The 13427-nt window shown below is 45.4% G+C and overlaps 10 non-coding genes and 1 pseudogene across 10 annotated transcripts; all 11 read left to right on the top strand.

Annotated features, from left to right (window-relative positions):
• The first annotated feature begins 152 nt into the window (after positions 1-152).
• LOC141189620 (U2 spliceosomal RNA) lies at positions 153-343 on the top strand. Its single transcript, XR_012263672.1, has one exon. It is a non-coding gene; the product is annotated as a U2 spliceosomal RNA (small nuclear RNA).
• A 1123-nt stretch (positions 344-1466) lies between these two features.
• On the top strand, positions 1467-1657 carry LOC141189619 (U2 spliceosomal RNA). The gene has a single exon (XR_012263671.1). It is a non-coding gene; the product is annotated as a U2 spliceosomal RNA (small nuclear RNA).
• A 1122-nt stretch (positions 1658-2779) lies between these two features.
• On the top strand, positions 2780-2970 carry LOC141189618 (U2 spliceosomal RNA). Its single transcript, XR_012263670.1, has one exon. It is a non-coding gene; the product is annotated as a U2 spliceosomal RNA (small nuclear RNA).
• Positions 2971-4092: 1122 nt separating this feature from the next.
• LOC141189617 (U2 spliceosomal RNA) lies at positions 4093-4283 on the top strand. The gene has a single exon (XR_012263669.1). It is a non-coding gene; the product is annotated as a U2 spliceosomal RNA (small nuclear RNA).
• A 1120-nt stretch (positions 4284-5403) lies between these two features.
• On the top strand, positions 5404-5594 carry LOC141185314 (U2 spliceosomal RNA). The gene has a single exon (XR_012259988.1). It is a non-coding gene; the product is annotated as a U2 spliceosomal RNA (small nuclear RNA).
• A 1125-nt stretch (positions 5595-6719) lies between these two features.
• On the top strand, positions 6720-6809 carry LOC141186306 (U2 spliceosomal RNA; annotated as a pseudogene).
• Positions 6810-7605: 796 nt separating this feature from the next.
• On the top strand, positions 7606-7788 carry LOC141185907 (U2 spliceosomal RNA). The gene has a single exon (XR_012260497.1). It is a non-coding gene; the product is annotated as a U2 spliceosomal RNA (small nuclear RNA).
• A 1120-nt stretch (positions 7789-8908) lies between these two features.
• On the top strand, positions 8909-9099 carry LOC141189616 (U2 spliceosomal RNA). The gene has a single exon (XR_012263668.1). It is a non-coding gene; the product is annotated as a U2 spliceosomal RNA (small nuclear RNA).
• A 1121-nt stretch (positions 9100-10220) lies between these two features.
• Positions 10221-10411, top strand: LOC141184800 (U2 spliceosomal RNA). Its single transcript, XR_012259521.1, has one exon. It is a non-coding gene; the product is annotated as a U2 spliceosomal RNA (small nuclear RNA).
• Positions 10412-11533: 1122 nt separating this feature from the next.
• Positions 11534-11724, top strand: LOC141189615 (U2 spliceosomal RNA). The gene has a single exon (XR_012263667.1). It is a non-coding gene; the product is annotated as a U2 spliceosomal RNA (small nuclear RNA).
• A 1121-nt stretch (positions 11725-12845) lies between these two features.
• On the top strand, positions 12846-13036 carry LOC141189614 (U2 spliceosomal RNA). The gene has a single exon (XR_012263666.1). It is a non-coding gene; the product is annotated as a U2 spliceosomal RNA (small nuclear RNA).
• Positions 13037-13427: the final 391 nt, after the last annotated feature.

Here is a 13427-nt window from a genome sequence, read left to right as displayed (position 1 = left end):
GGATTGCAGCAGCAGCAAGCCGAAAAGTGCAGGCATGTGAGGGATCTAGAGGTTGACAGCATGTCTTCTTAACGGGAGTCCAGGTGGCCATCTCCACAAATGGACTTTTCAGAATCCTTGGGTGGCACCGTAGTCGGAAACCAATTCTGGTTATCGCTTCTCGGCCTTTTGGCTAAGATCAAGTGTAGTATCTGTTCTTATCAGTTTAATATCTGATACGTCCCCTATCTGGGGACCATATATTAAATGGATTTTTAGAACAGGGAGATGGAAAAAGAGCTTGCTCTGTCCACTCCACGCATTGACCTGGTATTGCAGTATCTCCAGGACCGGTGCACCCCTTCTTTAATGCAGTTTCTAAAATCAGAAAGAATTGAATTCAATGCTTTTTGTTCATTTTGCTTGTTTGTCGGATTTTGGGATGGACTCTTTGGCTTTGCTTTTCTTCTCCTCATTGGATTTTTCATGTTAAAAGTTGCAGAAGCCAGATGACAAGCTCATTTTGGTTCAACTTCAGCAACTGTGCATTGCATTGCCATGTAATGTAATGTAATGCAATGCTATCTATCTAGCTCTCCCTCTATACTTCCTTTTGGATAAACAGACATATTAGGCAAGCATTTTGGAGCTTTCACCTAAATAACTACAGGTGGTGAGATAAGCTGCACAATATAATTGACCTTTCAGTATATTGTTGCACACACACCATCTATTTAGCAAATGCCCTTGTTATCAACAGCAGCCTTTTAAACTCACCTGAGCTAACAGGTATGTGAGCTGGTTACTCTGCTGCGCTTAAAATTTCTTTTTTGGTTTGCTACAATGCCTTTTCTGAAACGTTGTCTCCCTCTGCTGGAACACTGACTTCTTTCATTTAATGCCTGCAGACTATAAAAGAGAAACCAACCCAAAAAGTTTGGTTGATTAGTCTGTGGCATTCTTTTAAACTGTTGCTTATGGCGGTCTCTGTGAGCTTCTCAGTGACATTCAGCCATCCAGGTATCCCGCCTGCAGTAGACGGAATGTGGCAATGGAACGCTGGCTGCGTGTGTCATAATAGGCTCTGAGCCTTTATATACCTGCGCACAGCAGCAGCCACCTTCAGTCTGCTGCTGGACAGCCAGCAGCAGCAGCAGCAGGAGAGGTAATTAATCAGCAACCCTCCTGCTAAGGGTAGACAGCTGCTCGTTCCACCCCCCCCCCCCCGCCTTAATTGGTTCTCCTCCCTTCCAACGGTGTTGAGGCGGGTGGGAACAGCCGGGGGTTGAGGGTACTGTGCTAAAAGAGGTGGAGTTATGCAGATCTAAAACGCGTGGATTGCAGCAGCAGCAAGCCGAAAAGTGCAGGCATGTGAGGGATCTAGAGGTTGACAGCATGTCTTCTTAACGGGAGTCCAGGTGGCCATCTCCACAAATGGACTTTTCAGAATCCTTGGGTGGCACCGTAGTCGGAAACCAATTCTGGTTATCGCTTCTCGGCCTTTTGGCTAAGATCAAGTGTAGTATCTGTTCTTATCAGTTTAATATCTGATACGTCCCCTATCTGGGGACCATATATTAAATGGATTTTTAGAACAGGGAGATGGAAAAAGAGCTTGCTCTGTCCACTCCACGCATTGACCTGGTATTGCAGTATCTCCAGGACCGGTGCACCCCTTCTTTAATGCAGTTTCTAAAATCAGAAAGAATTGAATTCAATGCTTTTTGTTCATTTTGCTTGTTTGTCGGATTTTGGGATGGACTCTTTGGCTTTGCTTTTCTTCTCCTCATTGGATTTTTCATGTTAAAAGTTGCAGAAGCCAGATGACAAGCTCATTTTGGTTCAACTTCAGCAACTGTGCATTGCATTGCCATGTAATGTAATGTAATGCAATGCTATCTATCTAGCTCTCCCTCTATACTTCCTTTTGGATAAACAGACATATTAGGCAAGCATTTTGGAGCTTTCACCTAAATAACTACAGGTGGTGAGATAAGCTGCACAATATAATTGACCTTTCAGTATATTGTTGCACACACACCATCTATTTAGCAAATGCCCTTGTTATCAACAGCAGCCTTTTAAACTCACCTGAGCTAACAGGTATGTGAGCTGGTTACTCTGCTGCGCTTAAAATTTCTTTTTTGGTTTGCTACAATGCCTTTTCTGAAACGTTGTCTCCCTCTGCTGGAACACTGACTTCTTTCATTTAATGCCTGCAGACTATAAAAGAGAAACCAACCCAAAAAGTTTGGTTGATTAGTCTGTGGCATTCTTTTAAACTGTTGCTTATGGCGGTCTCTGTGAGCTTCTCAGTGACATTCAGCCATCCAGGTATCCCGCCTGCAGTAGACGGAATGTGGCAATGGAACGCTGGCTGCGTGTGTCATAATAGGCTCTGAGCCTTTATATACCTGCGCACAGCAGCAGCCACCTTCAGTCTGCTGCTGGACAGCCAGCAGCAGCAGCAGCAGGAGAGGTAATTAATCAGCAACCCTCCTGCTAAGGGTAGACAGCTGCTCGTTCCACCCCCCCCCCCCGCCTTAATTGGTTCTCCTCCCTTCCAACGGTGTTGAGGCGGGTGGGAACAGCCGGGGGTTGAGGGTACTGTGCTAAAAGAGGTGGAGTTATGCAGATCTAAAACGCGTGGATTGCAGCAGCAGCAAGCCGAAAAGTGCAGGCATGTGAGGGATCTAGAGGTTGACAGCATGTCTTCTTAACGGGAGTCCAGGTGGCCATCTCCACAAATGGACTTTTCAGAATCCTTGGGTGGCACCGTAGTCGGAAACCAATTCTGGTTATCGCTTCTCGGCCTTTTGGCTAAGATCAAGTGTAGTATCTGTTCTTATCAGTTTAATATCTGATACGTCCCCTATCTGGGGACCATATATTAAATGGATTTTTAGAACAGGGAGATGGAAAAAGAGCTTGCTCTGTCCACTCCACGCATTGACCTGGTATTGCAGTATCTCCAGGACCGGTGCACCCCTTCTTTAATGCAGTTTCTAAAATCAGAAAGAATTGAATTCAATGCTTTTTGTTCATTTTGCTTGTTTGTCGGATTTTGGGATGGACTCTTTGGCTTTGCTTTTCTTCTCCTCATTGGATTTTTCATGTTAAAAGTTGCAGAAGCCAGATGACAAGCTCATTTTGGTTCAACTTCAGCAACTGTGCATTGCATTGCCATGTAATGTAATGTAATGCAATGCTATCTATCTAGCTCTCCCTCTATACTTCCTTTTGGATAAACAGACATATTAGGCAAGCATTTTGGAGCTTTCACCTAAATAACTACAGGTGGTGAGATAAGCTGCACAATATAATTGACCTTTCAGTATATTGTTGCACACACACCATCTATTTAGCAAATGCCCTTGTTATCAACAGCAGCCTTTTAAACTCACCTGAGCTAACAGGTATGTGAGCTGGTTACTCTGCTGCGCTTAAAATTTCTTTTTTGGTTTGCTACAATGCCTTTTCTGAAACGTTGTCTCCCTCTGCTGGAACACTGACTTCTTTCATTTAATGCCTGCAGACTATAAAAGAGAAACCAACCCAAAAAGTTTGGTTGATTAGTCTGTGGCATTCTTTTAAACTGTTGCTTATGGCGGTCTCTGTGAGCTTCTCAGTGACATTCAGCCATCCAGGTATCCCGCCTGCAGTAGACGGAATGTGGCAATGGAACGCTGGCTGCGCGTGTCATAATAGGCTCTGAGCCTTTATATACCTGCGCACAGCAGCAGCCACCTTCAGTCTGCTGCTGGACAGCCAGCAGCAGCAGCAGCAGGAGAGGTAATTAATCAGCAACCCTCCTGCTAAGGGTAGACAGCTGCTCGTTCCACCCCCCCCCCCCGCCTTAATTGGTTCTCCTCCCTTCCAACGGTGTTGAGGCGGGTGGGAACAGCCGGGGGTTGAGGGTACTGTGCTAAAAGAGGTGGAGTTATGCAGATCTAAAACGCGTGGATTGCAGCAGCAGCAAGCCGAAAAGTGCAGGCATGTGAGGGATCTAGAGGTTGACAGCATGTCTTCTTAACGGGAGTCCAGGTGGCCATCTCCACAAATGGACTTTTCAGAATCCTTGGGTGGCACCGTAGTCGGAAACCAATTCTGGTTATCGCTTCTCGGCCTTTTGGCTAAGATCAAGTGTAGTATCTGTTCTTATCAGTTTAATATCTGATACGTCCCCTATCTGGGGACCATATATTAAATGGATTTTTAGAACAGGGAGATGGAAAAAGAGCTTGCTCTGTCCACTCCACGCATTGACCTGGTATTGCAGTATCTCCAGGACCGGTGCACCCCTTCTTTAATGCAGTTTCTAAAATCAGAAAGAATTGAATTCAATGCTTTTTGTTCATTTTGCTTGTTTGTCGGATTTTGGGATGGACTCTTTGGCTTTGCTTTTCTTCTCCTCATTGGATTTTTCATGTTAAAAGTTGCAGAAGCCAGATGACAAGCTCATTTTGGTTCAACTTCAGCAACTGTGCATTGCATTGCCATGTAATGTAATGTAATGCAATGCTATCTATCTAGCTCTCCCTCTATACTTCCTTTTGGATAAACAGACATATTAGGCAAGCATTTTGGAGCTTTCACCTAAATAACTACAGGTGGTGAGATAAGCTGCACAATATAATTGACCTTTCAGTATATTGTTGCACACACACCATCTATTTAGCAAATGCCCTTGTTATCAACAGCAGCCTTTTAAACTCACCTGAGCTAACAGGTATGTGAGCTGGTTACTCTGCTGCGCTTAAAATTTCTTTTTTGGTTTGCTACAATGCCTTTTCTGAAACGTTGTCTCCCTCTGCTGGAACACTGACTTCTTTCATTTAATGCCTGCAGACTATAAAAGAGAAACCAACCCAAAAAGTTTGGTTGATTAGTCTGTGGCATTCTTTTAAACTGTTGCTTATGGCGGTCTCTGTGAGCTTCTCAGTGACATTCAGCCATCCAGGTATCCCGCCTGCAGTAGACGGAATGTGGCAATGGAACGCTGGCTGCGCGTGTCATAATAGGCTCTGAGCCTTTATATACCTGCGCACAGCAGCAGCCACCTTCAGTCTGCTGCTGGACAGCCAGCAGCAGCAGCAGCAGGAGAGGTAATTAATCAGCAACCCTCCTGCTAAGGGTAGACAGCTGCTCGTTCCACCCCCCCCCCGCCTTAATTGGTTCTCCTCCCTTCCAACGGTGTTGAAGCGGGTGGGAACAGCCGGGGGTTGAGGGTACTGTGCTAAAAGAGGTGGAGTTATGCAGATCTAAAACGCGTGGATTGCAGCAGCAGCAAGCCGAAAAGTGCAGGCATGTGAGGGATCTAGAGGTTGACAGCATGTCTTCTTAACGGGAGTCCAGGTGGCCATCTCCACAAATGGACTTTTCAGAATCCTTGGGTGGCACCGTAGTCGGAAACCAATTCTGGTTATCGCTTCTCGGCCTTTTGGCTAAGATCAAGTGTAGTATCTGTTCTTATCAGTTTAATATCTGATACGTCCCCTATCTGGGGACCATATATTAAATGGATTTTTAGAACAGGGAGATGGAAAAAGAGCTTTCTCTGTCCACTCCACGCATTGACCTGGTATTGCAGTATCTCCAGGACCGGTGCACCCCTTCTTTAATGCAGTTTCTAAAATCAGAAAGAATTGAATTCAATGCTTTTTGTTCATTTTGCTTGTTTGTCGGATTTTGGGATGGACTCTTTGGCTTTGCTTTTCTTCTCCTCATTGGATTTTTCATGTTAAAAGTTGCAGAAGCCAGATGACAAGCTCATTTTGGTTCAACTTCAGCAACTGTGCATTGCATTGCCATGTAATGTAATGTAATGCAATGCTATCTATCTAGCTCTCCCTCTATACTTCCTTTTGGATAAACAGACATATTAGGCAAGCATTTTGGAGCTTTCACCTAAATAACTACAGGTGGTGAGATAAGCTGCACAATATAATTGACCTTTCAGTATATTGTTGCACACACACCATCTATTTAGCAAATGCCCTTGTTATCAACAGCAGCCTTTTAAACTCACCTGAGCTATCAGGTATGTGAGCTGGTTACTCTGCTGCGCTTAAAATTTCTTTTTTGGTTTGCTACAATGCCTTTTCTGAAACGTTGTCTCCCTCTGCTGGAACACTGACTTCTTTCATTTAATGCCTGCAGACTATAAAAGAGAAACCAACCCAAAAAGTTTGGTTGATTAGTCTGTGGCATTCTTTTAAACTGTTGCTTATGGCGGTCTCTGTGAGCTTCTCAGTGACATTCAGCCATCCAGGTATCCCGCCTGCAGTAGACGGAATGTGGCAATGGAACGCTGGCTGCGCGTGTCATAATAGGCTCTGAGCCTTTATATACCTGCGCACAGCAGCAGCCACCTTCAGTCTGCTGCTGGACAGCCAGCAGCAGCAGCAGCAGGAGAGGTAATTAATTAGCAACCCTCCTGCTAAGGGTAGACAGCTGCTCGTTCCACCCCCCCCCCCCCCCGCCTTAATTGGTTCTCCTCCCTTCCAACGGTGTTGAGGCGGGTGGGAACAGCCGGGGGTTGAGGGTACTGTGCTAAAAGAGGTGGAGTTATGCAGATCTAAAACGCGTGGATTGCAGCAGCAGCAAGCCGAAAAGTGCAGGCATGTGAGGGATCTAGAGGTTGACAGCATGTCTTCTTAACGGGAGTCCAGGTGGCCATCTCCACAAATGGACTTTTCAGAATCCTTGGGTGGCACCGTAGTCGGAAACCAATTCTGGTTATCGCTTCTCGGCCTTTTGGCTAAGATCAAGTGTAGTATCTTTCGAAAAGGCGGTTTTGGATGTTGGCCGCCCTAGTAGATTGATACATTAGGCACACTGGGGTTTAGGCGCTTGTTAGTACGCCAGGTGGCAAATATAGTCATCTGGTGGAAAGCATGGCCCCCCAGGATCGACGCCATTGGGCCGGGGAAGATCGAAAGCCCGAAGTGTGAAGTGCCCCAGGAGTGGTGACCCTGGGGTGCCTTAACTCACTGGGATTGGGAACCCCACTTGAGTTTATGGCACGTTTGCACAAGCACTTCAAATTTTCTTTCTTCGCACACACCCTTATTCCGGGCCTTCTGGCCTTAGGATGGGGAATTTTTCAATTCCCGGTCGAAGGTCCGGGCAGTATTATACTGTGAAACGTTCACTATTTATTTAATTTCTTTGTCACTGTGTGTCCACTTATTCACGTGTGTCACGTCCTACTAGGATTTTGTCAGGATGCGGTTCCCTTACGGGTTCCTCTCTTGGCAGGTCTAGGGGGGGAGTGTGTGGCCATCAGGTTCCGCTCCCCCCTGAACCCCCCTGGCTCTCCTCTTTCGGGAGGAGAGCGTTGTTGGCTCCCCTCTTCCGGGAGAGGAGCACAGTCTTTGGCTCCCAGTGTCTTGCTCGGGTGAGAACTCGGGCAGGTGCTGGGGGTAAGATTGGGTCGCCTCTGGCTTCGGCTGGAGGTGGCTTTTTGTCCCTGTGCCTCGCTGTGGCCTTTTGGCTCGGAGGGACGGGGAATGGTTTGGGGGACCCTTCTCCTTTTGGAGAGGGTTCCAAGAAGACCAGCATCCTAGTGCACTTTTTTTGTGGCACTTGTCACTTTTTTAAGCGCACTCGGGTTTTGTACATGAATTCGGGCTTTCGAAAAAAAAAAAAAAAAAATCTGTTCTTATCAGTTTAATATCTGATACGTCCCCTATCTGGGGACTATATATTAAATGGATTTTTAGAACAGGGAGATGGAAAAAGAGCTTGCTCTGTCCACTCCACGCATTGACCTGGTATTGCAGTATCTCCAGGACCGGTGCACCCCTTCTTTAATGCAGTTTCTAAAATCAGAAAGAATTGAATTCAATGCTTTTTGTTCATTTTGCTTGTTTGTCAGATTTTGGGATGGACTCTTTGGCTTTGCTTTTCTTCTCCTCATTGGATTTTTCATGTTAAAAGTTGCAGAAGCCAGATGACAAGCTCATTTTGGTTCAACTTCAGCAACTGTGCATTGCATTGCCATGTAATGTAATGTAATGCAATGCTATCTATCTAGCTCTCCCTCTATACTTCCTTTTGGATAAACAGACATATTAGGCAAGCATTTTGGAGCTTTCACCTAAATAACTACAGGTGGTGAGATAAGCTGCACAATATAATTGACCTTTCAGTATATTGTTGCACACACACCATCTATTTAGCAAATGCCCTTGTTATCAACAGCAGCCTTTTAAACTCACCTGAGCTAACAGGTATGTGAGCTGGTTACTCTGCTGCGCTTAAAATTTCTTTTTTGGTTTGCTACAATGCCTTTTCTGAAACGTTGTCTCCCTCTGCTGGAACACTGACTTCTTTCATTTAATGCCTGCAGACTATAAAAGAGAAACCAACCCAAAAAGTTTGGTTGATTAGTCTGTGGCATTCTTTTAAACTGTTGCTTATGGCGGTCTCTGTGAGCTTCTCAGTGACATTCAGCCATCCAGGTATCCCGCCTGCAGTAGACGGAATGTGGCAATGGAACGCTGGCTGCGCGTGTCATAATAGGCTCTGAGCCTTTATATACCTGCGCACAGCAGCAGCCACCTTCAGTCTGCTGCTGGACAGCCAGCAGCAGCAGCAGCAGGAGAGGTAATTAATCAGCAACCCTCCTGCTAAGGGTAGACAGCTGCTCGTTCCACCCCCCCCCCGCCTTAATTGGTTCTCCTCCCTTCCAACGGTGTTGAGGCGGGAGGGAACAGCCGGGGGTTGAGGGTACTGTGCTAAAAGAGGTGGAGTTATGCAGATCTAAAACGCGTGGATTGCAGCAGCAGCAAGCCGAAAAGTGCAGGCATGTGAGGGATCTAGAGGTTGACAGCATGTCTTCTTAACGGGAGTCCAGGTGGCCATCTCCACAAATGGACTTTTCAGAATCCTTGGGTGGCACCGTAGTCGGAAACCAATTCTGGTTATCGCTTCTCGGCCTTTTGGCTAAGATCAAGTGTAGTATCTGTTCTTATCAGTTTAATATCTGATACGTCCCCTATCTGGGGACCATATATTAAATGGATTTTTAGAACAGGGAGATGGAAAAAGAGCTTGCTCTGTCCACTCCACGCATTGACCTGGTATTGCAGTATCTCCAGGACCGGTGCACCCCTTCTTTAATGCAGTTTCTAAAATCAGAAAGAATTGAATTCAATGCTTTTTGTTCATTTTGCTTGTTTGTCGGATTTTGGGATGGACTCTTTGGCTTTGCTTTTCTTCTCCTCATTGGATTTTTCATGTTAAAAGTTGCAGAAGCCAGATGACAAGCTCATTTTGGTTCAACTTCAGCAACTGTGCATTGCATTGCCATGTAATGTAATGTAATGCAATGCTATCTATCTAGCTCTCCCTCTATACTTCCTTTTGGATAAACAGACATATTAGGCAAGCATTTTGGAGCTTTCACCTAAATAACTACAGGTGGTGAGATAAGCTGCACAATATAATTGACCTTTCAGTATATTGTTGCACACACACCATCTATTTAGCAAATGCCCTTGTTATCAACAGCAGCCTTTTAAACTCACCTGAGCTAACAGGTATGTGAGCTGGTTACTCTGCTGCGCTTAAAATTTCTTTTTTGGTTTGCTACAATGCCTTTTCTGAAACGTTGTCTCCCTCTGCTGGAACACTGACTTCTTTCATTTAATGCCTGCAGACTATAAAAGAGAAACCAAGCCAAAAAGTTTGGTTGATTAGTCTGTGGCATTCTTTTAAACTGTTGCTTATGGCGGTCTCTGCGAGCTTCTCAGTGACATTCAGCCATCCAGGTATCCCGCCTGCAGTAGACGGAATGTGGCAATGGAACGCTGGCTGCGCGTGTCATAATAGGCTCTGAGCCTTTATATACCTGCGCACAGCAGCAGCCACCTTCAGTCTGCTGCTGGACAGCCAGCAGCAGCAGCAGCAGGAGAGGTAATTAATCAGCAACCCTCCTGCTAAGGGTAGACAGCTGCTCGTTCCACCCCCCCCCCCGCCTTAATTGGTTCTCCTCCCTTCCAACGGTGTTGAGGCGGGTGGGAACAGCCGGGGGTTGAGGGTACTGTGCTAAAAGAGGTGGAGTTATGCAGATCTAAAACGCGTGGATTGCAGCAGCAGCAAGCCGAAAAGTGCAGGCATGTGAGGGATCTAGAGGTTGACAGCATGTCTTCTTAACGGGAGTCCAGGTGGCCATCTCCACAAATGGACTTTTCAGAATCCTTGGGTGGCACCGTAGTCGGAAACCAATTCTGGTTATCGCTTCTCGGCCTTTTGGCTAAGATCAAGTGTAGTATCTGTTCTTATCAGTTTAATATCTGATACGTCCCCTATCTGGGGACCATATATTAAATGGATTTTTAGAACAGGGAGATGGAAAAAGAGCTTGCTCTGTCCACACCACGCATTGACCTGGTATTGCAGTATCTCCAGGACCGGTGCACCCCTTCTTTAATGCAGTTTCTAAAATCAGAAAGAATTGAATTCAATGCTTTTTGTTCATTTTGCTTGTTTGTCGGATTTTGGGATGGACTCTTTGGCTTTGCTTTTCTTCTCCTCATTGGATTTTTCATGTTAAAAGTTGCAGAAGCCAGATGACAAGCTCATTTTGGTTCAACTTCAGCAACTGTGCATTACATTGCCATGTAATGTAATGTAATGCAATGCTATCTATCTAGCTCTCCCTCTATACTTCCTTTTGGATAAACAGACATATTAGGCAAGCATTTTGGAGCTTTCACCTAAATAACTACAGGTGGTGAGATAAGCTGCACAATATAATTGACCTTTCAGTATATTGTTGCACACACACCATCTATTTAGCAAATGCCCTTGTTATCAACAGCAGCCTTTTAAACTCACCTGAGCTAACAGGTATGTGAGCTGGTTACTCTGCTGCGCTTAAAATTTCTTTTTTGGTTTGCTACAATGCCTTTTCTGAAACGTTGTCTCCCTCTGCTGGAACACTGACTTCTTTCATTTAATGCCTGCAGACTATAAAAGAGAAACCAACCCAAAAAGTTTGGTTGATTAGTCTGTGGCATTCTTTTAAACTGTTGCTTATGGCGGTCTCTGTGAGCTTCTCAGTGACATTCAGCCATCCAGGTATCCCGCCTGCAGTAGACGGAATGTGGCAATGGAACGCTGGCTGCGCGTATCATAATAGGCTCTGAGCCTTTATATACCTGCGCACAGCAGCAGCCACCTTCAGTCTGCTGCTGGACAGCCAGCAGCAGCAGCAGCAGGAGAGGTAATTAATCAGCAACCCTCCTGCTAAGGGTAGACAGCTGCTCGTTCCACCCCCCCCCCCCGCCTTTATTGGTTCTCCTCCCTTCCAACGGTGTTGAGGCGGGTGGGAACAGCCGGGGGTTGAGGGTACTGTGCTAAAAGAGGTGGAGTTATGCAGATCTAAAACGCGTGGATTGCAGCAGCAGCAAGCCGAAAAGTGCAGGCATGTGAGGGATCTAGAGGTTGACAGCATGTCTTCTTAACGGGAGTCCAGGTGGCCATCTCCACAAATGGACTTTTCAGAATCCTTGGGTGGCACCGTAGTCGGAAACCAATTCTGGTTATCGCTTCTCGGCCTTTTGGCTAAGATCAAGTGTAGTATCTGTTCTTATCAGTTTAATATCTGATACGTCCCCTATCTGGGGACCATATATTAAATGGATTTTTAGAACAGGGAGATGGAAAAAGAGCTTGCTCTGTCCACTCCACGCATTGACCTGGTATTGCAGTATCTCCAGGACCGGTGCACCCCTTCTTTAATGCAGTTTCTAAAATCAGAAAGAATTGAATTCAATGCTTTTTGTTCATTTTGCTTGTTTGTCGGATTTTGGGATGGACTCTTTGGCTTTGCTTTTCTTCTCCTCATTGGATTTTTCATGTTAAAAGTTGCAGAAGCCAGATGACAAGCTCATTTTGGTTCAACTTCAGCAACTGTGCATTGCATTGCCATGTAATGTAATGTAATGCAATGCTATCTATCTAGCTCTCCCTCTATACTTCCTTTTGGATAAACAGACATATTAGGCAAGCATTTTGGAGCTTTCACCTAAATAACTACAGGTGGTGAGATAAGCTGCACAATATAATTGACCTTTCAGTATATTGTTGCATACACACCATCTATTTAGCAAATGCCCTTGTTATCAACAGCAGCCTTTTAAACTCACCTGAGCTAACAGGTATGTGAGCTGGTTACTCTGCTGCGCTTAAAATTTCTTTTTTGGTTTGCTACAATGCCTTTTCTGAAACGTTGTCTCCCTCTGCTGGAACACTGACTTCTTTCATTTAATGCCTGCAGACTATAAAAGAGAAACCAACCCAAAAAGTTTGGTTGATTAGTCTGTGGCATTCTTTTAAACTGTTGCTTATGGCGGTCTCTGTGAGCTTCTCAGTGACATTCAGCCATCCAGGTATCCCGCCTGCAGTAGACGGAATGTGGCAATGGAACGCTGGCTGCGCGTGTCATAATAGGCTCTGAGCCTTTATATACCTGCGCACAGCAGCAGCCACCTTCAGTCTGCTGCTGGACAGCCAGCAGCAGCAGCAGCAGGAGAGGTAATTAATCAGCAACCCTCCTGCTAAGGGTAGACAGCTGCTCGTTCCACCCCCCCCCCCGCCTTAATTGGTTCTCCTCCCTTCCAACGGTGTTGAGGCGGGTGGGAACAGCCGGGGGTTGAGGGTACTGTGCTAAAAGAGGTGGAGTTATGCAGATCTAAAACGCGTGGATTGCAGCAGCAGCAAGCCGAAAAGTGCAGGCATGTGAGGGATCTAGAGGTTGACAGCATGTCTTCTTAACGGGAGTCCAGGTGGCCATCTCCACAAATGGACTTTTCAGAATCCTTGGGTGGCACCGTAGTCGGAAACCAATTCTGGTTATCGCTTCTCGGCCTTTTGGCTAAGATCAAGTGTAGTATCTGTTCTTATCAGTTTAATATCTGATACGTCCCCTATCTGGGGACCATATATTAAATGGATTTTTAGAACAGGGAGATGGAAAAAGAGCTTGCTCTGTCCACTCCACGCATTGACCTGGTATTGCAGTATCTCCAGGACCGGTGCACCCCTTCTTTAATGCAGTTTCTAAAATCAGAAAGAATTGAATTCAATGCTTTTTGTTCATTTTGCTTGTTTGTCGGATTTTGGGATGGACTCTTTGGCTTTGCTTTTCTTCTCCTCATTGGATTTTTCATGTTAAAAGTTGCAGAAGCCAGATGACAAGCTCATTTTGGTTCAACTTCAGCAACTGTGCATTGCATTGCCATGTAATGTAATGTAATGCAATGCTATCTATCTAGCTCTCCCTCTATACTTCCTTTTGGATAAACAGACATATTAGGCAAGCATTTTGGAGCTTTCACCTAAATAACTACAGGTGGTGAGATAAGCTGCACAATATAATTGACCTTTCAGTATATTGTTGCACACACACCATCTATTTAGCAAATGCCCTTGTTATC

This window comes from Phyllobates terribilis, unplaced genomic scaffold, assembly GCF_046119375.1.
Source record: "Phyllobates terribilis strain yellow unplaced genomic scaffold, ASM4611937v1 Scaffold_40__1_contigs__length_11209783, whole genome shotgun sequence".
Classification (NCBI taxonomy): Eukaryota; Metazoa; Chordata; class Amphibia; order Anura; family Dendrobatidae; genus Phyllobates; species Phyllobates terribilis.
This window is presented reverse-complemented; position numbering and strand designations above follow the sequence as displayed.